This window comes from Magnolia sinica, chromosome 3, assembly GCF_029962835.1.
Source record: "Magnolia sinica isolate HGM2019 chromosome 3, MsV1, whole genome shotgun sequence".
Lineage (NCBI taxonomy): Eukaryota > Viridiplantae > Streptophyta > Magnoliopsida > Magnoliales > Magnoliaceae > Magnolia > Magnolia sinica.
Genome location: NC_080575.1, coordinates 71,327,173 through 71,351,635, shown reverse-complemented (window position 1 = coordinate 71,351,635; position 24,463 = coordinate 71,327,173). Strand labels below are relative to the sequence as shown.

General features: G+C 41.5%; 1 protein-coding gene across 7 annotated transcripts in view; it reads right to left on the bottom strand.

The window, feature by feature from the left end:
* Positions 1–16,311, bottom strand: part of LOC131240009 (disease resistance protein At4g27190-like) — a 45,566-nt gene extending 29,255 nt beyond the window's left edge. For 2 of the 7 annotated variants that reach the window (XM_058238000.1, XM_058238006.1), the window contains exon 1: positions 9,358–9,966. The gene's annotated coding sequence lies outside the window, so the exon portion shown is untranslated. Of the gene's footprint in view, positions 1–9,357; positions 9,967–15,925; positions 15,945–16,131 lie in introns of those variants that run through there. The other 5 variants (XM_058238001.1, XM_058238002.1, XM_058238004.1 and 2 more) reach the window with 5 other exon arrangements.
* Between the last annotated feature and the right edge of the window lie 8,152 nt (positions 16,312–24,463).

Sequence of the window (24,463 nt, the reverse complement as noted above, 5' to 3'; positions counted from 1 at the left end):
TCTCCGGGCCATCGGACCATTCATCTGCTTAGATTTTGGACCACATGAGTCCTTAGCTGTTGGTATTTATGTTTTTATGTTTTTTGGACTTGATTATTGGTTTGGATTAGAATTTGGTAGTTTACAGCCTGTAAGCCCCGTATCCTAAACCGTACCGTTCCATAGACTTCCGCGGTCTTCTCAGTTGAATTCCAGCAACCTTCGACCCTTAACCGGTATTTACGCGCGACCTTGATTCTCATGCCGTCAACCCGAGTCGACTCAACCCAAGACTTGTACCATAGCGACCGCGCCGTCGCCGCGATTCCGATGCCACGACTCGCACGCCGAGGCGATACCCTGGTCGGGAGATGTGGGCCAGCGTTCGGTGCGAGGAAAACACCACGCGTTGCAAAATCCGAAAGAATCTCTACGAGATGTTACCTCAATCAATCAATCAATCCATCCCATCATGTCAAGTACACATCACCTTTCACCCTTTCCCAAGCAAGCCCCAAAGTCAAAAAGTTCTTACACAAGCCATACTTCTCTTTCACCATTAGCCACAAAAGTCAAAAAGCTCTTACACACTCATCACCACCACATCCATCACTCCACCCATCACTCACTCTCTCTCCCTTTACAAGTCTCTCTCTCATTTTCAAACTTTCCCAAGCAAGAGAAAGTCCATACGTATGAGCCTCTCCAAGTTTTCCTAAGCATCAAAGGTGGCCCACTTTCCCACCCTCTCATCTCCCATCTCAACCATCCAAACCTCATCTCCTCCGTTGGAATCGAAGCTAAGGAGCTAAGGAAGCCAAGGGAGCAAGAAGATCAAGCGGTGGGTGCTTTGATAGGGTAGTTTTAATGTCTTTAAGATGGGCCAAGTGAGGCCAACCGATCAATGGTTTGGATCTCACTTTGGACCCTAAGATGTGGCCGATGGCCCACTTGGATCATCATGATCATTCCATGATGGGGCCATTCTCCATGGACCCCATCATGATGTTTATTTCCCTTGCATACTTAGGGTCATCTAAACCGTCTAATTTAGTGGAGAAGGGATCTCCACCGTTGGATTTTGATTTAATGGGCCCATATGTAATGGGACCCACTTGATGTATGATTTAGTGCAAGGGAGGGCCCATAGTGCCGAGGTCCCTCCATCACGCGTGTCCCACTCTCTCTCTCTCTCCCCTCCTCTATTTCTTTTTTTTATGTGTGATGATAATGAGGTTGTGTGGCCCACTTGAATGGACCTCACCATGAAGTAAGTAATTTATCCAAATCGTCTATGGGTGGGGCCCACCTTATATGTACTGTACCCACACCATCCTCCATGAGGTGGCCCACCTAAGCAGGGCCCACCTCTAATGTATTGCTAAGTCCAGCGTCCAGGGACGCTGGACGTTTGATTGGAAAACACAAATATCAGCTTGTTTCCAAGCTTAAGGGTGGCCCACTTATTTTGGCCCCACCTTGATGTATGTCTTCAATCCACGCCGTCCATTCCTTTTCCAACCTCATTTTAGGCGTTGAACCGAAAAATGGTGTCAACCCGAGGTCCTAGCGGGCCATACCATATCAAATGGTGGTTTTCACCATTGAAACCTTCCCTGATTGTTTATACGCTGAAATATGCCCAATATTGGGCTTGTTTTGCTTGTCTTGAGCCATGGAGGGCCGTTGGACGGAGTGGATTCTCAAAATGTGGACCCCACCTGTGACAAACCACAGGAATCAGAAAAACAAATATATATATAACATCAGTAGCAGCGCTGCTGTGTCAGACCACGGCTGTAGCCGTGGGCCCCACCTTGATGTTTATTTGTCATCCAATCCATTCATATGGTGGGCCCTCAGGGCAATGGACCACCCTCCAAATTTCAGGTCCATCCAAGACTTAGGTGGCCCACATTATAGGAAACAGTGTGAATTGAACTCTACCATTGAAACCCCTTTTGGGTCCACAGAAATTTAGGATCAATATGAAATTTGTTTTTCCACTTCAATCTAGGTCTGCGTGACCTTCTCAACAGGTTGGATGGAAAGCAAACATTATGGTGGGCCCCACGTGGAGCCCACAACGATATATGTGTTTCATTTCCACCGTCCGCCTGGACGGTGGAGCCCACTGTGATATTTGTATTTTTATCCCCACCGTCCAGGGAACAGTGGGTGTGTTCATGTGCGTGCGTGTATGGGTGTGTACGTGTGTGTGTATATATATTTATATATATATATATATTATATATCATATTATATATATATATATATATATATATATATATAAAATATTATATTATATATAATATTGTATGTACTATATATATATATATATATATATTGTATGTACTATATATATATATATTATATATCATATTATATATAATATACTGGTGGTGGGAGGCCCATCTCAGTTTACTTGTGGCCCATGGTTGAGGCCCACTTTGATATATATGTAAGGCCCATTTGATGTATTAGGGGCCCATGGGTTAAGGCCCATTAAAAATGTATTGGGGCCTATGGGTTAAGGCCCATTTGATGTACATATGGGGCCCAATTGGCGAGGCCCATTTGATACACATAAGGCCCATGTGATTAGGCCCATTGTGATGTATTTTAAGGCACATGGGCTATGGCCCATTGCAATGTACATAAGGCCCGTTGGTGAGATTCATTAATGCGGCCCATTTGATGAATGTAAGGCCCATGTGATACGGCCCATTTGATGTATTGAAGGCCTAATGGGATATACCTAAGGTCCATTGCAATGTGCAATCCCAACATAGTTTATGTAATGATGTTTATGACAGTCGTGCCTTGGGAGCAATGTTGGTTTGACGTCCACATTGCACGTTTAAATGTTGGTTAAACGTCCACATTACGATTCTCCCTAGGGCCCATTGATAGGCCTGTACTCGTTTTGTGTAGGCCGTCTAGGCCATCTGCGTTGTAAGGATAATGCATTACTTTATAACATGTGTAGTATAGCTCCATAACTCATGATCATACGCATCATATGTATGCTTGATATGAGAAGTGACTGATCATGACATATGCCTTCGGGCAGATTGTTTAGGGGCTCCCGGATAGGGGGTGTTGCCCTACATGAGCGCATGATACGCGCAGGATTGTTGCATGACTGGATAGTGTGATTCATGCATTCACATTGTGTGATATGGTACTGTACGCCCTAGCGACATCAGGGCCGTAGCCTCCACAGGCGTATCGTGGTTGGCAGGATTGGATACCGAAAATCTTGTTCTACATGGGATGCTATAGATATCCCTGGGTGAAAGCCCCTAAACCCTTATGGTACCAAGAAGTTACTCCAACGTCTAGACCGAGTGGGTGCATGAGTGTTGAGTGCCAATTACCAGACGGTTGCACTTTCCACTGTGTCGTGGTCGGTTGGAAGGGGGTGCGGCCTTACCCGCCCGAGAGTAGGGGGCAATGCTAGGCTGAGTCTGACCAGCTCGAGGAATGGGTCAGCTATTAACGAGTCGAGCCTGATATTGGCAGGTAGATAGTGAGGTCTTTTCCACTCACCTTATTGCGCGCGATGGGGCGGCAATCTGGCTTGGAGTGTACTAGACCCCGGTAATATTCCAGATTTGAGCCGTATTGACATGTGGACTTAGATGAGGGTTTGTATGCTTGAGTTGCATTTCGCATTGCATGGCCTTGGTATGGCCGACATCATTCATGCTTTGCACCGCATGGCCTTGGTACGGCTATGGTATTCTTGGCTTTCATCAGCATGTTCCGCATTACTCTGATACTGCATAATTGCATTACCACCTTAGCACACACTTTCACCACCCTCTAAGCTTTCTATAAGCTTATGCACGACCGTTGCGTGCAGGTGACGTTGGATCACAGCAGCGCTGAGGCTTGAGCACGTGGCAGATTATTCTGGAGTTTTTGTTCATCATCATTGTATTTCCCTTTATGCTCATTGTACTTGTAAAGTTTTTTTATCATAGTGGAAATGTGATGGAGTTTTTGGTTATTGGTTGTGGGTTGTGCCTTTGGTTATGCTTATTACGAATCAAACTGATGTTGAAAATCCTCCTCGTAGCATCCCAGGATCGGAACCTGGCGAATGGGCGCTGGGAGCCAAGAATGGGGTTCTACGGAGGCTGTCGGCGCCGGATTTGGCGATCGGAAATTTTGTGAGCCCGGTTTCCGAGTTTGAGGCGTGACACAGCCCATCCATTGTGTCCTAGTTGGATGAGGCGTCAAACCAAGTTTTAGTCGTATCCAATACTCAAATGGGCCCCAACAAGTGATTTTAGATGTTTTAGCATGTTTACATACAGTTTTAGATGGTGTGACCCACTAGAGTTTTGTAAACGTCTGATTTTTTGGATGTCCCATAACCTAGAGAGGACCCACCAAATGCATAATTTGGATGTCCGACACATGTCACAGTGGAGCCCACACAACTCGACCTCATGGGAAGCCCCCATGAGGTCAACCTCATAGTACCATTTCCCACACACACACACACACACAGATATATATATATATACACACACACACACGACGTGGATTAAACATATACATTATGGTGGGGCCCACAGGGTACCTTGCAGTAGCCACCTGGTGACTAGCAGCGTTAGAAGGCAATCTGCATCCCCTAGATGCATGGGTACCACCCGGACATGGATTTCCTAGGATGTTATGTGGGGCCACCATGATTTTTCTAAAAAATCCACTCGTTCATCCGTTTTTTCAAATCATTTTAGGAAATGATACCAAAAATCAGGTGGATCCAAAACTAAAGGTGTATATATGAGAAGGAAAATTGGAGAAAGAGTTTTTCACCGTTGAAACCTTACTGGGCTCCATCTCGATGTTTATATGCCATCCAAATTGTTTATAAGTTCATTCCCACTGGGATGAAGTGAAAACACGACACTATTAACCTTATACTAAACTTTTGTAGCCGTACAAATGTTTAAACGGTGGTCACTGAATCTCCAATGTTTCCTATGGTGTGGTCCATTTGAGATTTAGATATACCTCGTTTTTAGGTCATGCCCTAAAACAAGCATTCAAAATGGATGGATAGTGCGGATTAAACATGTACATTATGGTGGGGCCCACAGAGAACCTTGCACTAGCATAAATGTTGGGTGCTTAATCTCGTTAGTTGGTGTGTTCCAACGACTCTTATTCCAGCGCACATAAATGTTGCGTTCGATCATGCTTCATGTGGGGCGGTCCACTTGAGCATTCGATGTGCCTCATTTTTGGGTTCATCCACTAAAATAATCTATCCAAAAATATGGACAACGTGGATAAAAAATATAGATCGCAGTGGGCCCCAAAGAGGCCCCGCCGAACCGTCCGTCTCTAGCTAGGTTCCGGAGAAATCGAATTGCGTACCGAGTTACTCAGCAAGCTTTTATCATGCTGAGTAAAACTATGTTGGGACCAACATGAATGTATGTGGTTTGTCCACACCGTCCATCCATATTTCCAACTCATTTTATGGGTTGAGCCCAAAATTGAAGCATATCCAAAGCTCAAGTTGAGCACACCACAGGAAAAAAGTGTGAATTGAATGTCCACCTTTGAAAATTTCTTCAAGCCAGAGAAGTTTTGGCTCAAGCTAATATTTGTGTTTTCCATTCATGCATGTTTGTATAATCATATCTAGTAAAATGGATGAACGAAGTGGATAAAATAGGTAAATCATAGTGGGCCCCATAGAGTTTACTCAATAAGGTAAGCGTACTTAGTTACTCAGTGCGTATCAGCTTCCGGTCCTAGTGGGGGTGGTACCCATGCGTCCGGGGGACACAGATTGACTTCTAACACTGCCAGTTACCAGGTGGCTACTGCAATGTACTCTGTGGGCCCCACCATGATATACGTGTTTAATCCACACCATCCACCCATTTTGAATGATTATTTTAGGACATGACTTAAAAAAGAGGTATGTCCAAATCTCAAATGAACCACACCACAGGAAACACTGGTTATTCAACGCCCACTGTTAAGAATTTGAGGGCCACAAGTTTTGGATGAATTGGATATTTTGTTTTCTCATCATCTAAGTCTGTATGACCTAACTAACAGATTGGATGGAAAATAAATGTTATAGTGGGCCCTAGGAAGTTTTAACGATGGGTGTTCAATCATTACTGTTTTTCCCGTGGTGTGGTTGATTTGAGATTTGGATCTACCTTGTTTTTGGTCTCATGTTCGAAAATGATTTGAAAAATTAGATGAATGGCATGTATAAAACACATACATCATGATTGGCCCACAAAGCACCGTCCAATAGCTACCTAGTCGCAGATAGCGTGCCATTCCCGTGAGCGCGCGAGAGTCTCGGCACGAGTCATTATTTTTTAGATTCTCTCATTCTCAAATGCTGTTAAATCTCAGTCAATGAGTATAATCTAACAACAAGTATGAAAGCTTGCATAAAAGCTCCATGCGACCTTGTGCGCAGGAGACTGGGATATATATATATATATATAGCAAAAGAATGAAGTTTACGTGGGCCTAACCATGTAAATGCTCCTATTTAGATTCAGTGACTTGATGGATAACCTCCAGGTACCCAAACTCAATCAGACCTGGTCCAATTCTTCAACAACAAGACCCTCAAACCCGATAAGACCTAAACCCAGTTAGCCTTGGGTATGGGTATTATAAGACCCAAATTGAACCCGATCTATTGACAGCCCAAGTTTCCCTCAAATCTTCACATATTTATTTATTTATTATTTATTTTTTTAATGGACTTATTTGATGGGGTTCCTTGTGAGCCTATCGGGGAACCAGATTACATCTCCTTCTATATTTTGTTTCCATGTATGCTCAAGGACATGATGACAAGTGTTTCAATTTATCTTGTCATAATCAAATTCATATTTTAAGTTCTTCCACATAGAAAATTTGTTATGGTGGTGTACGCACGTGTGTATGTACAAAGGATGTTTTCAATTTAGAAACTCCTCTTTCCTTTTTCTAAATAAGGTGTCCTCTTATTTCGAATAAAAAACAAAGCATGTGAAGCCTAGTTTAGTAGCATTAGAACAAGTGGCTTCACTTTATGATGGGGACATCTCACGCACAAGCACGCCCCCCTTATGCATGTACGCAAGGAGGGCCCCACCTTCGATCTGGATCGATGACAACATCCATGGAGGGCCTGCTAGTTAGAGGATTGTGTTTTGGTTCCTTGAGGTGGACCTGATCATCATGTGGATCCCATCATTGGATCTAATGATCGTGGCCCACTACCCTAGGCGACCTAGGACTTTGAGTTTTGCTTATTACCGTTATTAGGAACATCATGAACGGTTTAGATTGCATTGATTAGTTGTTATTTTTTATTATTTCGTCTTTAAGTAATAGTATGCGCACATGGCGCAGCTTTTGTGGTATAGGTTTTTCTTATAAATAGGCAACCCCTTATAGGGTTTTTTTTCATTGAAGATGATTAATAAAATTATGCGTTTTCCTGTTTCTCTAATTCTCTGAGTTGTAGAAACTTAATTGGGTGCGAAACCTTCCCTTCTTCGAAGGGCTAACTACCGTAGTGCGAAGCCACACCCATTCCAAATCACCCCCATCTCCTACCCTCCATATTCCTTATCTCCTACAGCCATCCCCTCATCAAATCCACCCACGTTTGTAGCGAATCTTTCCCCTACAGCAGATTTCCAGAATCTGGCCTTGCAGGAGGGTTGAAACTTCGGCGGAGCACCGTGTTCAAACCGATCATCCGTTTGACTTGAAATTTAGAGGGAAGGTGACCCATCCTTGGCCGACCAGGCCCTAGCTGGCTGATTCCAGATTCGTGGGCCCTACACACGTGCGTGCTGTCATCCACGCACGTGCGATAGGCTGGTTTGCTGTCCACACGTGCGGGCTGATCACAGGTTCCCTCTCGTCCGTATTTCACTCCTCTTTCGCCTTGTTTCCATAACCCTAACCCTAGATCATCTTAAATCTCCAAGTTCTATTTCGCTTTTGAAACCCTAGGTTTTCCCGAATTGAAACGTGAGAATCCCTTGGATTGGAAAATAATCCTTTGCCTGTGTGGATGAATCTACTATCCTTTGAGAATTGTTTAGTCTATAAGTTTTAATTGATTTAGCCCTAACATGTATAGGCTTGGACCCTCGTAGATTCCCCTTGTTGGATGCTTGACTTTATGTGGGATGTGGAATTATTGTGATTGTTTCTAAATTATTATGATCTAAAGCCTGAAATCTTGCACATCATATCTAATTTTCATGTCCTCCATCACTTGGTGTCTATCAAAGGGGAAACATATATAGAGAGAGGGCATCTTCTCTCGAGGAGAGATCTTTATGTATGGTGAGAGAGTGGAAAGAGGAAATCTTTGTATTCACCTGTTTTGGCGAAGAAGAAAGTTCCGTCTTGCTACCCGTGGACTTAGGCTAAATTACTAAACCACAAAATCTTCGTACCTCGTCTCTTGTTATTATTTTGCTCTTTTCTTTTGTAATTGGACCGATTTTCTGTGAGCACTTTCTGCAAAAGGTGTTTTGTTTATTTCATGGTATATGGAGTCACAGAAACAATCCAAGGGCCTACTTGATTTCCAAGTTACGATGCAAATGCATTGTAAATTAGTCATCATTACTTCCCCTTGTATTTTCATCTCTTGGATCAAAGTTGACATTGATAGGAAAAAGGTTTTGGCGCAAATAAGAGGTGGGAATATATTTTGAATGCAAAAACAGTGGGCCCAAGGTGATGTATAGGTCATATCTATGCCGTCCATCCATTCCACCAGCTCATTTTAGGGTATGAGCCCAAAAATGAGGCAGATCTAAAGCTCAAGTGAACTACACCGAATTAAACAGTGGGAATTGAATGCCTATCGTTGATAATTGCTTGGTGCCATAGAAATTTCGGATCAAGCTGATTGTTATGTTTCCCTTTATCCATATCTATATGATCTTATAAACAGGTTGGATGACAAATAAACATCAATGTGTGCCCTACAAAGGTATTGACTTTCAATGGATGAGGTCTATTAGGAGCACCGTTTCATGTGGTGTGGTCCGTTTGAACTGTGGTTTTTGTCATTTTTGACACATGCCCTAAAATGAGCTTGTGGAACGGATGAACGGCATGGATATAATATATTCTTCATGGACTCCATATTTTTGTGTGAACAAAAACACATGGAATCCATTTAAAATTGACATGATTTATGATGAAGTAATTTCTTCGAAAACCCAACTAGTGGAAAAAGTAATAATAATTTATTTACAAGATACTTACTTGTAATACAAAAGTCAAACATGCCCTAAGTTGCAGTTGAGTGTGTCCAAAAGCAATGAAAACTAATGTAAGGGTACTAACAAAATATACCGATTAGGAGAAACAGACGAATGATGTGCGGAGGCTGCTCACTCAAGGATGAATTGCATCTCTTTGCATAAAATCTCCCGGTGCAACCAACACATTTGCTCCAGGATACAGTAGACTAGAAAAACTGTCAACTGAATTAGAATTGTACAATCTAATCAAGCAAGAATACCTTCATATAATAAATTTTATCTAAAGAAAAGATTTGTAAAAGTCAAAGGAAAAAAAAAAACAAAACAAAACAAAACAAAGAAAAAAAGGGCGAACTTTTTTCTTATGTTTTAACCTAATAAGAAGCCTGTTGTGGTAATCCTATTTCGACAAAATGAAAAATACTCAGTGGAGGTGCAGAACATAACCACACTTAAGGTAGTCGGGGTAATGGTGGAAATGGACGGACCACGGTAATTCCAATAGAGTAAGCAAATTCTGATAAAAGGATTGATAGACAGTGAAGAATTCATTCAAATAGCTAATTGGGACTGCATTTCCACAGCAGACAATAACAGATAGGTAGTAGGGCTAATAATAATTCTTAGCAACAGCAATCAGATTCATCAAAAGCACACTCGGTAGACACATTAGGGAGGATATGCATGATGACATGGGATAATCAAGGCAAGGGTGGTTGCAACGGCTGGCTTTATGGCCATTACAATACAGGACATAGTGGCCATTATGGCCCTATAATGATCGAAATTTCTTTTTAAGAAAGAAAAGGTATCCCCTGTATCGGACAGTTGCAGGTCCACATCAGACAATTATAGGGCCATTACGGCCATTTTCTTTAGAACGGGGTGTTAAAGCCCCATATCGCTCGCATAACAGCTCCCACTGTAACCACATGGTAACTTTAACCATTTTTTAATGGCATGAGCATAACAGAAGCAAGAACCAAATAATCAAAGGCAACCCAAAGGAGAAACAGAGCAAATGCTATGATAGAGATAGCAGACAATATAGTGAGGCATTAGTAAAGATCAATGCAAGCGATTCAGCGGCAGAGTACCCCTCTTAGGCACTTTGATGCAAGGCAATTAACCACTTGCTCTGAGGGGTCTCGAACGAGAGACCTCCCGCTCTGATACCAATTTGATGCAGGACAATTAACCACTTGCTCTAAAAGCTCGAACTGATAGAGCATGGCAAATCAATCCTTTTGTCTCATAGCCCGGACCTCACATCTCATGGGTTAGGACCTCAGCCGAAACCCCCTCGTGGGACCCACTTCACATGAGCCACTCGCCTCACACGGGTGGGGCCCGCCTCACATGGGAGGCCCACCCCAAGTGTGCCCCTACATTACACCTGTATTGTCTTATCGTGCCCTCTCAAATTGCGTTGAAGGAAAGTTGTAAAGCACTGCTGGCTTATACAGTGCAATGGATAAGTGGTCTTCTCTGTGCGCCACAATTAAAGGAACTTAGACACTTTGTAGCTAAGGGCTAACTAACCTCATGACTGCATGGGTAGTTCTATGCATTTACAAAACATATTTATAAAATGTGTTTGTTGAAGATATTGTCAATGTTACAAAAAAAAAAAAAAAAAAGATCTGGGCATTTACACGCACAACCTCAGTGCATCAATTGTTCTAGTTTAAGCTGATGATGTAGGCAAGCCAGCATATTTCCAGCTACCACTTGCTCGATCCTTAATGGAGAAAAAGAAAAAACCAAAGCTTTTATCAATAACTCTTGTCTCCACGTCAGTGGCCCACGTGTACGCGATCCAGACTATTCATCCGCTGGATGGTAACATGGATGGGCCACAACCTAAAAATCACAATGGATCGAGGATTTTGACTGCTGACCAAAGAGTCTTTATAAATGGTATATCTGACTTTCTGATCTGGTACTACAATCAAGGTTAGAGTTATACATTTGTTGTGGATCGATTGATCCTGAGGACTTTTTCTGCTGTCTCAACCACTGCACTTTTGTGAGGTGGAACGAGTCCTAAAGATAGCAACATGGCCATGCTTAGCTCTACAATCATGCAGCGGTCTCTAACTTAACAAGCCCACAAACTCTGCAGGGAATTTCACTCTTTCTTGAAGTGATATTAAGCCAGTTTTGACTTTATTTTCTATTCTTAGCCATGTCTCAAAATAACATGGACCATACCCAAAACGTCACATTGTTGGATGATTCTGACTACAAAAAGAGAATCTTTGCAAATAGTGTCTGAATGTTGGTTGGACATTCTAGGGGTGGCAATAGGCAGGGCTGCCTGGCCCTGTACGGCTAGGGCTTGAGGGCCCCTAAATTTGGCTTAAGGGCTGGGCCTAGGCTTGAAATTTAGGTCTGGTATTCAGGCTGGGCCAAGCACGAACCAATGATGGCTTTGCCTATTGGCCTGTACAATCATCAAGTAGGTCAACATCATTAGGAGAGATGGATGTTTAAAGACACGTGAGATGTTTCCAATCACCATACATACTTAGTTTTATCTAGAGTATGATGGGAAGCTGCGTAGATGGAGAATACTCACAAATTTTACGTATATTAGGGGTTGTTTGGCATCTCTACTAATAAGAGCTTATTTGCTTATTCTGAAAAAATAAGTTGTTCTTTTGAAAATAAAATGTTTGTTAAAACTCTAATTTTATACCTTATTTTTTTAAGAAATTAACCAAAAAGCTCTTAAAAAATAAGTTATGAGGATGACACTTTTTTTTAAAGAGTTTATTTGACTCAAGGGGATAGATATTTTATTTTTTTTAATTTTTTAACAAATTTATCCTTAAACTTTTTAAGGAATTCCCATCTTGCCTTCTTTTCTTCTCTTTACAATCTCTCTAAGGTGAACCCACATGATGAGCAACCCATAATAAGGTGGGGCTCCACATGATGAATGGTCCACATTAAGGTGGGCCCACATAATGCATTGTCACATCAAAGGTGGGCCCCACATGATGGATGGCCCACATCAAAGTGTGGCCCTACATGATGGACAACCCACATCAAAGTGTAGCCCCACATTAAAAGTGGGACCTACATGATGGATGGTGGACATTGAAGGTGGGACCACATGGTAGAAGGTTGACATCAAAGGTGGGCCCACATGATGATTGACACATATTGAAGGTTGGGCCCCTCATGATGGACGATCGACGGTAAAGGTGGGACCCCACATGATGGATGGTGAACATCAAAGGCAGGTCCCACATGATGGATGGCCCACATCAAAATGTGGGCCACATCATGGACAATCTACATCAAGTGGGCCCCACATGATGGATGGTCCATAGAAAAGGTGTGACCCACATGATAGATGGTAGACATCAAAGGTGGGCCCACATGATGAACAACCCATATAGAAGGTGCCCCCGTGTTGGATTCGGATTACTTTTATATCTAGAGTATGATGGGAATTGGTGTAGATGGAGAATACTCACAAAATTTGCTTATATTAGACTTATTTTATACCTTTCATGGTTGAATTCTTCCCATTGCATGGCCAGCTCTATAGGGCCAAGGCCTCTCTAAACTGATTAGGACCAATGACAGGGATTAGGAGACTAGGACTAAGCCAAGGCCAACCATTACTTGGACCATTGCCATCCCTAGACATATTTATAACGTACATTTGCGAATTGCAATGGTCAAAAGACTCAAAACAATGTCTATGATCAACCAGTGTGGTTTTTGGGGTCTGGTTCATTCACAATAGAGCCCAGCCGATGAGCGGTACATATCACGTGCATATGGATTGCCAAATGATACAAAAACTCAGAAGTATATCTCCATTTGTACTAATTAATTGTTTACTTTCAAGATCACTAGAAAAACATTTATTACTTTAAAAACGGTCCTTCTATGATAAGATTTTCTGCAACTCAAGTATCTCTACTAAATCTTAAATCCCGAAGTAGGATTTTCTCAAGTTCTCAGGTAATATTTTGGACACGAATTCCCTAGCACTTTGCCTATAGGGAGTTCCTCTAGGCTGGAGCTACGTGGGGCCCATCGCATGTCTACTCTATCCATTAGTTTCGCCAACTGACATTAGGAGATGAGCCAATAATGAAGAATATCCAAAACTCAAGCGGACCGCACAACAAGAAAAAGTTGGGAAGGAAACACCGATCGTTGAAACCCTCCCTAGGCCCACCATGATGTTTTGCATTAGTTGTTCATGATTTACAGGTATCATAGGTATTTTGAAAATCTTGGCTATAAAGGATAGTTGCATTTTGAAAATCTTGGCTATAAAGGATAGTTGCAAATCTCTCTCTCTCTCTCTCTCTCTCTCTCTCTCTCTCTCTCATGAACCAAATTATCTCCATCCCTTCCACCAAGCCCTCGCTTTAGGTAAAACTTTTCTTCCTTTTTTTTTTTTTTTTGCAAAGAGTTGTGCAAGAGAAGGTTTCAAAGAATATGATGATAAGAGAGGGTTTCAAAAACGGACACGAGTTGCATCAAATTCTTGACCGTGATGTTCTTTTGACATCCACTTTGTTTATTGGTTTTGCCAAATCATTTTAGGACATGAGCGCAAAAATGAGGCTGATCTAAAACTAAAATAGGCCACACCACGAAATTTAATGGGGATTGAACGCCGACCATTGAAACCCTATTAGGGCCGCATCAGTTTTGAAGCAGGCTAATATTTTTGTTTTTCCTTTCTTTTTGGTGAGAATTACCTTATTAACGGTTTGGATTAGAATTAAAAGAGGCCATGGGCCTCAAGAAGGTTTCAACTGTGGGTGTTCCCCTCCTGATTGTTTAGATTTCTGAGCCAAGTCAAGTCTTAGATTTACCGCATTTTTCGTCTTCATCTTAACATGAATTTGTGAAACTAATAAACAGTGGATTCCATGTAGCCATCACGGTGGACTCCGTGGAATTCTAGATCATACAGGCTTCACGTTACAAATATTTTGAAAATATAGCCCACTTTTGTCGCCTATCTAATGATTTGAGTTGTACACAAGTCGAACCGAGTCGAGCTTGGCACAACTCGGCTCGGCTCGGCCAATAGCTAACCCTAGCTCGAACTCGACTCGGCTCAGTCCTTGAGCCTGACTAGCCAGCTCGGCTCAGTTCGGTCAGCAGCTCAGGCCAGTTCGAGCCTCTGCAACATTTTCTCAAACACATATAGTCCATCTTCAATTTCTCACATAATGCAAAACAGTAATAGCAATTTACAGGTATTTCATCAAACACTCGGCAAGCCGCATCAAAATCAAGATATGAAGGCAATTTTATGATGTAAAGTTTTTTTCTGTAGTGATTTATTTCATATCCATTCTTTCCTCGCCACCAGCCAATTCCGCAAAGAATGGATGAACCCGAAACGACACTTCGTTGAGTCATTTCATCAAACACTCGGCAAGCAGCATCAATATCAAAATAACCGAGTCACCAAGCCGTTTCGATCCGAGTTGATTCAAGTTGAGGTTTGATCCGAGTCAATTCGAGTCGAGGTTCGATCCGAGTCAAGTCGAGCTCAGGCAAGCTTAAACTCGGCTCAAATTTTTTTCGAGCTCCAAAAATCAGCTCAACTCGGTCTGAATCCAATTTTGAACCGAGGTGAGTCGAGCTTTTTCTGAGTCGAGTAGAGCGAGCTAACCGAGCTAACTCAACTCGTGTACAGCTCTACTGATGATTGGTTTGGCCTAAGAATGAGCTCAATGATTTATCTAGATGGTCTCAACCCAATGATATATTTTATGCGAAGCTTTTTTATGTGATTTGAAAATTTTGGAATGATTCTCCAATCCAAGCTTTATTTAGTGCAAATATACACTTTCTTACCTATAAACACTTTCCAAGTTATCAAAATACAAAAGCATTATACGTAGGTTGTTTAAAACTAACATCCAAAAAACCAGCATGTAGTAAGGGTCACAGGCATCCAAGTGAACCCTAAAGCTTATTTCCACTAGGATGAATTGAAAATGTAAATATTAGAACTTTGGTGATTGCCGGAAGGTTTCAAGGGTGAGTGTTCAATCCCCCAACGTCTTGTATGGCATGCCCTACTCGAGTATTGGATTTGCCTCTTATTTGGGGATCTGAACTGATGGATGAAGTGGATCTCACACGGACATTGAGTAGCTTCCGCCTACAGGAACTTCCTTAGGCCGGGGGTATAGGCATTTCCCGTCTTTTAAAAAAAAAAAAAAAAAATTTGTCGGAATTGAATCTTTATATGGATTTTCACTGTTTTAGATGTTGGAATTGAATCTTATATGTATTTCATTGTCAAATACATGGTGGAAGTAGAATGCTACTTAAGGGGGCATTTGGATGTCCCCAATTTGTTAAGCGGTTTGAATTTTTATTTTATTATTTTGTTTTTTTTTTTTGGATATCCACTCCCCAGAATTTGGAACTGCTGAACAAGTCGGAAACCACATTAGATCGAGATTCCGTCTTCCTATCTTTTCCACCCTCAGTCAAGATTTTGGAATGGAAAAGGCAGAAACCAAATGTCATTCCTAATTTCCGCCGCCCCAAACACACTAAAGAGCAAATAACCATGTGTTCTCTGCAAAAATTATCCAAACCACTAAAGATTTTTTGGGGCATCTAAACGCACCCAAGATGTTAGAAATGCTCACATCTTACTCGGAAGACTCCTAAGCTTTTGGGAGGAACAGAGGTTAAGCCTGTTTTGAACATCAGATGGACAAACCATGAATGTAGCGACATCTTTTAACAGATCCAACATCAAATTGAAGCATGAGATGCAGCATATATATATATATATATATATATATATATATATATATATAAACATGTGGACAGCTAAAACTAGAACAAGTACCTGGCGATATGTATTCTGCTTGGCCTGCCAAAGATTAAAGGGAATTGAAAGAAGCGTAGGAGCTTTTAGGGTCTCCGAGAGTCAACTGTTTGGGATGGATTCTATGGCACCCAAACCTGACTCAGATATGTGGAAGAAGATAAGGCAGCTGGCATTGTCATTACAAGAGCGTACTAGTCAATAAAGTACATGAGCCGCCATCCACTGTGATGCGTTCATGCCATCCCATCCGTCCATCATGTCTTCCCCCTTATTTTTATTATTATTTTTTGTTTGGCGCCTAAAATGAGGTAGCGTCAAAAACTCTAGTGGGCTGCATCACAGGGAACAGTTAAGATGAAGAAGCCTAGAATTAAAAACCTTCCAGGTGTGTGGAGCCAGTAAATCTTTCACATTGCATCGAATCCATTTAGAAGATTCAACCCACGGTAATAAATAAGCGCCGATAAATCAGGCCAATACAAAAACTCAGGTCAGGTGAGCCATGTTGTCACTTAGATCTCAGGGGCAACAGATGTATTCCGTTATTGAGATACACCTGATGTACCCATGAAGACAAGGTGTGGAGGTACAAAAATGAAGATTCAAGAATAAGTCAAAAGAAAGATCAAGAGAGGATGCATAGAAAGAATGTAAAATACAGGGAGATTTATAGTGTTTGATTGCGTGGGACTGCGCAAAAGGCATAATAGGTTGCGCACACCTGCTCAATGGTAATTCGGTTAAGATAATTCGGATGGTTGAGATCTGATGAGAATTGAGCCCATAGCACGAAGATTGAGGGTTTGCACGTATGGAGGCCTATAAATACCCCATTCCCCCCCTCATTTAGACAGAACAAAGATTACGAAGAAGGTCAAAGTTCCAGAGAAGAAGACTTCGAAGGTATCAGGAAGAGAAAGGCTTTGTGTTGGACCGCGCAACAACATGGTGTTATGCGGGCCTGTGCAACATTATGTTGTTGCACGACAATGAATATGAAGGGAACCGAAATGCTGTCGAAATGGTCGGATGGAACCAGATCTTTCTTCCATACAGGAATATGAATCCAAGAATGAGATATAAGATGCTCACTTCTGCACAATGTTCCTCTTGATGAGATGAATAAATCATAACCCTTTTGTTGCCTGGGCACTTAATGTTATAGGTCCAATAAATCCACCGTTTTAAAGGAAAACAATATATACTGGCAGCAATAGACTATTTCTCCAAATTGACGGAAGCGATCGCGTTGTGAAACGTCAAAGAAAGAGATGTCGTCAATTTCATCCTAATCTTTCCTTAAGTAGTTGTTTTTGGGATAATTAGCGCTATACTCGATTGCTTGTGAAATTTACATCAATCACTTTAAACGTATCTGCATGACTCAAAACTCGTAGAATAGTTAGCACTATGTTACTCAAAACTGGGATCCATCACTAAATCCAGCTGTTCGGGAATTTTTGGAAGTTTTGAATCGGACTGACCGCGCGTCGAAAGTCCGATAGCGATGATCTTAGACATGCGGTCACCATGTTGGGCTTGACCATTACCTCGAAGATCAAGTCCAAATGATGTTCTGGGTCGATTTGATTGAGTTCGGAGTGAAGAGCGTGAGAACGGTTGGAAATTTATTAAGCTTTTATGAAATCTGAGTCGTGTCGCTTGTGCGATGATTTTAAGCAATCTGACCTATGGATTCTGACCCAATTTCACCCTCTGATCAGGAAAGGTGGCCCAGGCATGTCCTTGTGCTTGTGGACCTGATCGAGATTCTATGACCGTTGAATTGAGTGTGGTCCGCTACGGCTGATCTGAAGTTCCGGTCGGTACGAAAACTCAGCTTGACCTAGATCCATGGTCAGTGAGCTTAAGTCCGACCTTTCGTGGTTATAGGCCCACCGGAAGTGCTTCGTTGGATCGCGAGAGGCCGATTTTGGTTACACCCTAAGTACACCTTGACCTTGGGGTTATTTCCATCAATATTAGGCCTATTTATAGTCCTTAAAACCCTAGCTCTCTTTTCCATACGAATTTTCTAACCCTACCTAAGAAAGAGAGTGGAAAAGAGAGAGAAAGTGAGAGAGAAGTTGGTGAATCATCTTAGATTCTTTCCTGTTCTTCTTCATCCTTGAACCTTCACTTTAAAATCGTTATTTCGGCGATTCTGAGTTCATCTTTGGGTAAGTTAACCTAACCCTAATCTGTGTTAGAGCTTAGAATAGTCTTGATGTTGTTGTATCTCATTTCTATTCTTGCTTTAGGGTATCCTGTCGCCATTGACGAAGACATATCGTCTGAAATTAGTTTGGTGTTCTTTTCTGGCTTAAGGTGCGGACTTTAAGTGTATAGGTTCTGGTTTTCAAGGCTTTCAATGCCAGTTAATGATTTATTCTTGTTATGGATGAGATTTCACATGCCAAATGTTATGTTTATTCTGTGTTCCTGATATGCATGTGTTATATTGGGATTTGTGTAATCCATGTGTATGTATAAAGTACCGTATGCGTATAAAATATGAACATGTGATTGCCATGATTATCTGTCGTGTACTTATGCTAATGGTATGTGCGACAACTCCTTGACAAAAGGAATTGTCCAAGTGTGTGTATTTCAACATACGTCATGTGTGTTGTATTATGTATTCTAAGTGTTTGTAGAAATGTCTGCATGATCTAAAGTGTGATATTTGAACCTGGTATGGGCGTTGAGGAGCGATTCTCAACTCTCCCACTAGTGTGTATGATTTCCTTCTTGCTAGTTACATTCCTTGTTGTTTAAATTCAAGCATTACTTATGCTTACATTCATATTAAGTTGTTATCCTTCAAGTACTCATATGCTACATGATTTGAGTTGTTGCTCCATTACTGTTCTACATTTAATACGAATATCTGTTGTAGTGTAATGTGTTTGGGACTATGAATAGTCTAGGAAATCGGTAATCTGCCTTACGGTTGTGGCTGAGATTGCTTTCGCCACAACGGACGTAATCAGACGAACCCGAGCCGTATTAGAGTTGGCGGCAGTGGTTTGGCCACGCGGAGTGCTTGCGCACTCTATGTCGTTCGACTCAACGTGCACTCGTGCTAGTCGAGTTCGTCAAATAACCCGATTGTCCGATATATGTTCACCATGTATGGACGTTACTGTATCAATCTAGGGTACCGAACTTACCATTGAAATCCTATTAACCATGGTACCTTGATCTGCTAAGACTCATGAGCCGGACATGATGGTATGGGACATCGTGGTCGAGCTGTTGGCCTACGCTGGGGTGACGAGCCTCCCCGTAGTGACCAGTAAGCAACCAAACTCGTGAGTCGATTATGGTGGTATGGGACACTATATTCGTGCTGTCGGCCTACATTGATTGATGATGAGCCCTTTGTAGTGACCTCGAGCATACCTGGATACCGCATTAAGGTGACGAGCCGAACTGTGGTAATAAAGGTGTGATAGGCGTGCATTGATTAGTGACGAGCCCTTTGCAATGACCTGAAACCATATGATCGTATGAGATGTCTAGGATTGACGACCCTAGAATGGATCACTGTTTAGATGGTGATATGAGGAAGGTACCTTAGCTTCCCAATCCTGCTGTATGAAAAGGACTAATAACAACTTGGTAATCATATCCATGCACCGCATTTGCATGTGCTTTGTAGACGTGGCGCACTTTGAGGTGGTGTCATGCGTAACGTAAGATGAAGACGCTGAGGGTGTACGCGTGAGGGCACGCATCATTCTGCATACATCCTTGCATTAACAAGAGTATTTAGGACATGTTTAATTATTCTGCTTTATCATTACTGCTGATTGAACTGATAACATGTTAACTTGTGCTTTATTGTTCCATCGAGTTGATCACTCACTCCCACATTCTAGGGCGGTGTTAAACACCCACCGGACTCTGTCTTAGGTTCCTGATGTTGCGGATGTGGATGCGACTTCTGAGCAGAGTGGGAGATGAATGATGATGAGGCCGCTTTCTCTTTTATGCGGTTTTGAGACGGGTTCTAGCGAGCCTTGTTCTGATGCGCGGGATGCTGGGACTTCCTTTGGGATTTAAATGATGTAATCTAATACTTGTAATTTTGATAGTAACACTTGAAATACGACTGGTATGTATATGTACTTGATTTGCACTTGTACACATATATTTCTTTAAGTCTTCCGCTTGCTTTCTTCACTTATCCTGAATTATATTTGCTATTTGGCTTAATCTATTCCATGTTTTATGCACTAATACAGACAACATACAGAAAACAATATATACTGGCAGCAATAGACTATTTCTCCAAATTGACGGAAACGATCACGTTGTGAAACGTCAAAGAAAGAGATGTCGTCAATTTCATCCGACATGCGATAATATACCGCCATGGCATCCCGAAGAGAATCGTCAACGATAATGGTACTCCTTTCAAGAATAGGGGTATGAAAAGTTGTGCCAAAAATTCGGTATTCACCACTCGTTCTCAACACCTTACTATCCGTCGGCCAATGGATTAACAGAGACGTTCAATAAGACAATCGTGAAAATACTGAAGAAAACTGTCACTGGAAATAAGCGTGACTGGGACGAAAAGTTGCAAGAAGCTCTATGGGCTTACAGGACTACTCACCGAACTGCGACGAAAACTACGCCATATTCGTTGGTTTACGATGTGGAAGTTGTCATACCAATCGAAGTGCAGGTCACATCACTCAGAGTGGCGATTCACCAGTCAATGACAGACGATGAAAATGCAAGAATAAGATTGGCCGAATTAGACTTGCTTGATGAAAAACGGCTTACGCTCAACAACGATTAGAGCTATATCGGGCGAGAACTTTTGCCACCTTTGATAAAAGAGTTAAACATCGATCTTTTAAGAAAGGTGATTTGGTGCTAATGCTGAAAAGACCAAGAGTGTTCACTCGAAGAACTGGGGGCAAATTCGATCCCGAATGGGACGATCCGTATGTTATAACAGAAGTATATTCAAATAGGGCTACCAAGTTGTGGATCAGGATGGGCAAGGCATTGGTATACCTATTAATGCTCATTTCATCAAGGGATATTATCCCTGACAATAACTGCAAATTTAATTCTGAAGATTGTCAAATATAATCCTTCTCAATCAAAAGGGGGCAAGATAGGTAGAATGATGAAACAGTCTCATGAGGCAAAGCCATGTATTCTTTTCCGTACGAATGAATAAAAGGCGAATCCTCAAGCAAAAGGAAATTCTCAAGTATGTCAAGATCAAGTACATCAAAAATGATATTATTGTCAATTATTGTCAAGCGTCGATGATTATCGCTAAATTAGCAACTATCGTTGTTGTCATTAATCGCTGATACAAAAGTCATCTTATCAAAATTGTTATCATCGCCAAACTAATACACTATTTCGACCATAAACATTGTCAAAACATTATCAGCAATGACGATATATCAATTATCGATTCACCATTCATGGCAGTGGAACAAGACTATATGGCCAACCACATGTAAATCTTATGACAGCGATGGCAATTCATCATCTGCAGCAGCGTAGCCGAGCCCATATGGCCAACTCCGCATAAGACCTACCATCATCGGCAATATAAATTTATGTGGGCAGTAGTGAGAAGCCAGTGGCCCTGCGAAGGCCATCACATGCTTAGACCCATGCGGACAGCAGATGAAGTCGATCACTACCAAAAGCCATAAACGGCCAAGAGTAGAAGGAGGCTAATCACGCGTGAGACCAATGCCGTCTGTATAGCTTCCGACAGTGTCACGAGGGATGGCGAGAGAAAATGTCCTCTCGTGAATGGGTTCGACCTTGCAGGTGAAGAAAAAGCAGGCTGCAGTGCGCGCTCTTTGGCTCGCTCATAGATAAGCCAACCATGCATAAGACCCCCCAGATTCCTAGTTTGATTTCAGTAGAAACTCATGAGGATGAGTTTTTAGCCTCCTCATTGATGGACTCACAACCTTGGATTTGGTGCTATAAGGTAGCCTTGCGCGCCCCGTGAACTCTAGAGAGTTACTGTGGCCAACCCTGTGCATAAAACCCACCAAGTTCACTGCCCCGGTAGCTTCACTGGGCCCCTCTAATGGATCACGGTTTGTGAACTCCCCAGCCGCGATAAGTCCAGTGAACTCATAAGAGTTACGGAGACCATTCGTGTAAGACCTGACTCCAACAACTTATGAGTCTAATTGTTCCATTACTCAAGAGCTTAAACTGTGTGGCAAACTAATTGAAACTGAAATTTAGTTCCGCCCATCAAACAAATACCACATAGGAAATGCTATATTAATGATCATGATAAATTGCTATTGCATTTTATAATAGAAATTGGGATTATATCTTGTTAAAGTATAACTGTATAGATTATCATAGTAAATATTGCGTAAACATATGCTTGAAATATATCATAATCATGAGACCTTTTCTTAAAGAAACAATTGCTTATAAATGCTAAAATTCATTTATGAATCGTGAAAGTCAAAAAGGAATTACATGTGACAACGGGAAAACAAAATCTTCTACAAGTCTTCTGACATGCCCAACACTGCTAAATACCTTTGTAAATCCTCTTTCAATTGAACTTGAGCTGCAATATGCTTTAATATAGCCTCAAGAATGAACTTTGCATGGTTAGGAACATCAGCTAACTTTTTCTCTAAAGAAGCAATTATTCCTTCATTCTTGGTCATCTCAGATCTTTCAAAATCAACCAAACAAGTATTGGCTTACATCTCTTCTTGGATTTTATTTATATTTAATTCTTCTTCTCAATCCTTCATCTCCAACTGAGAAATCTGTTCCTTCAAAAGAGTGATTTGACCCTAAATAGCTATTCTATTATCACTACAAGCCTTTAATCGCTCTTGAAGAGATTGTCGCTCCTAATCATATCCAGTAATGACAGAAGCAATATGAGAAGCTTTCTCCTTGGAAGACGTCAGTTGTCTCCCGTACTCTAAAATCTCTGGAGTAATGACCACGCTCTCCGCAGACTTCAAGGCAGTTACCGAGTCATGGAATCTCAAGAGAGAATCACGCAAAACAGAGAATGATCTTGGACATTTTCGCAGCACTGTCCAGGACTTCTATGGTGATGTTTAGATCTAACCACTGATCAGGATCTTTGAACATATGTACAACTGCTGACATGGAATTTCTCATCAGAGTTAATTTGTAAGCAGGAACTTTCTTCAAAGACAACAAGTCAGATACCATGGCAACTGAGCTAGAGCTGGCTGAACCACTCAGAGGAGGATTTGCTATAAGACAGTAAAAGAAAGAAATTACAATAGAATCTATGAAAATAAAGGATATAGGAATATATATATATATATATAGATAATGATGAATATACCTTCTACAAGAATAGGAGTTGTTGGAAGTTATGCTTCTTTGGCGATGGAAGAACCAGGTCTCATTATGTCAGCAAACGAGGGAGCTCTAGCATCAGTACTGGAGTTGATAGTAGTAGGGGTTACTACATTAGCTGGTTCTGTTGGGAAAATAACTTCATGAGCTACAACCCTTGGTTGAACAAGGGGAGATAAAGGAATTCTTATTAAGGTAGATTATGTTACAGGGGAGATGTCTTCAGTCGAGATATCACCTGTTTTATCGCCAGTGGCATGAGCACCTGAAATGAAGATAGTAATGATAATGATAAAAAGTAATAACTCCATTAAATATTAAATGATAATGAAAATTATAGGAAACTTCTTACTTGGAGAATATCCATATTCCCCATAATCTAAAGGTTCCTCCTCATCTTCTACTATTGTTGGAATTGTTGCAGGAATATGAGTACCAGGCTGAGTGTCGGTCTCATTCTCTGCTGATGAAGGAAGTTCTTCACTAGTAGAAACACCTTCGATAACAGTGTCATTTTCATCGTTAATATTAACTTCCCCTTCTTCAAAAGCATCGTCTTTATCAGTCTCTCCATTATCTTCTTCAATGTCATATTCAGCAGAAGAACCGCCATTAGATGATGAAGATAAGTATCTTCTTCCAATTCTTCTTCTACCTCTTCAAGCACTATTTATTTCCCTTTGGAAGGGGAAATTATGTTGCTCTCTGATTGATGATCTTTATCGGCCAAAGTCGGAGAGGTCAAAGGAACGATTCCCTCTTGATGAGTAGAAGGAGAAGTTTGAGAACGTGTTCGAGATCTAGTCATTGGAGAAGATGGGTTAGGGTGAGCAGGTTGTGGAGTAGGAGAAGGAACCACATCATCTTGAACTGCAGCGATACCCTCTTAAATCAGAGAGGGTATTGTCGCAACATCATCAGCAACTCTGCCAAGGCGATCCCGAGGAACTTTTTCAAACTCCATGATGATCTCGTGAGC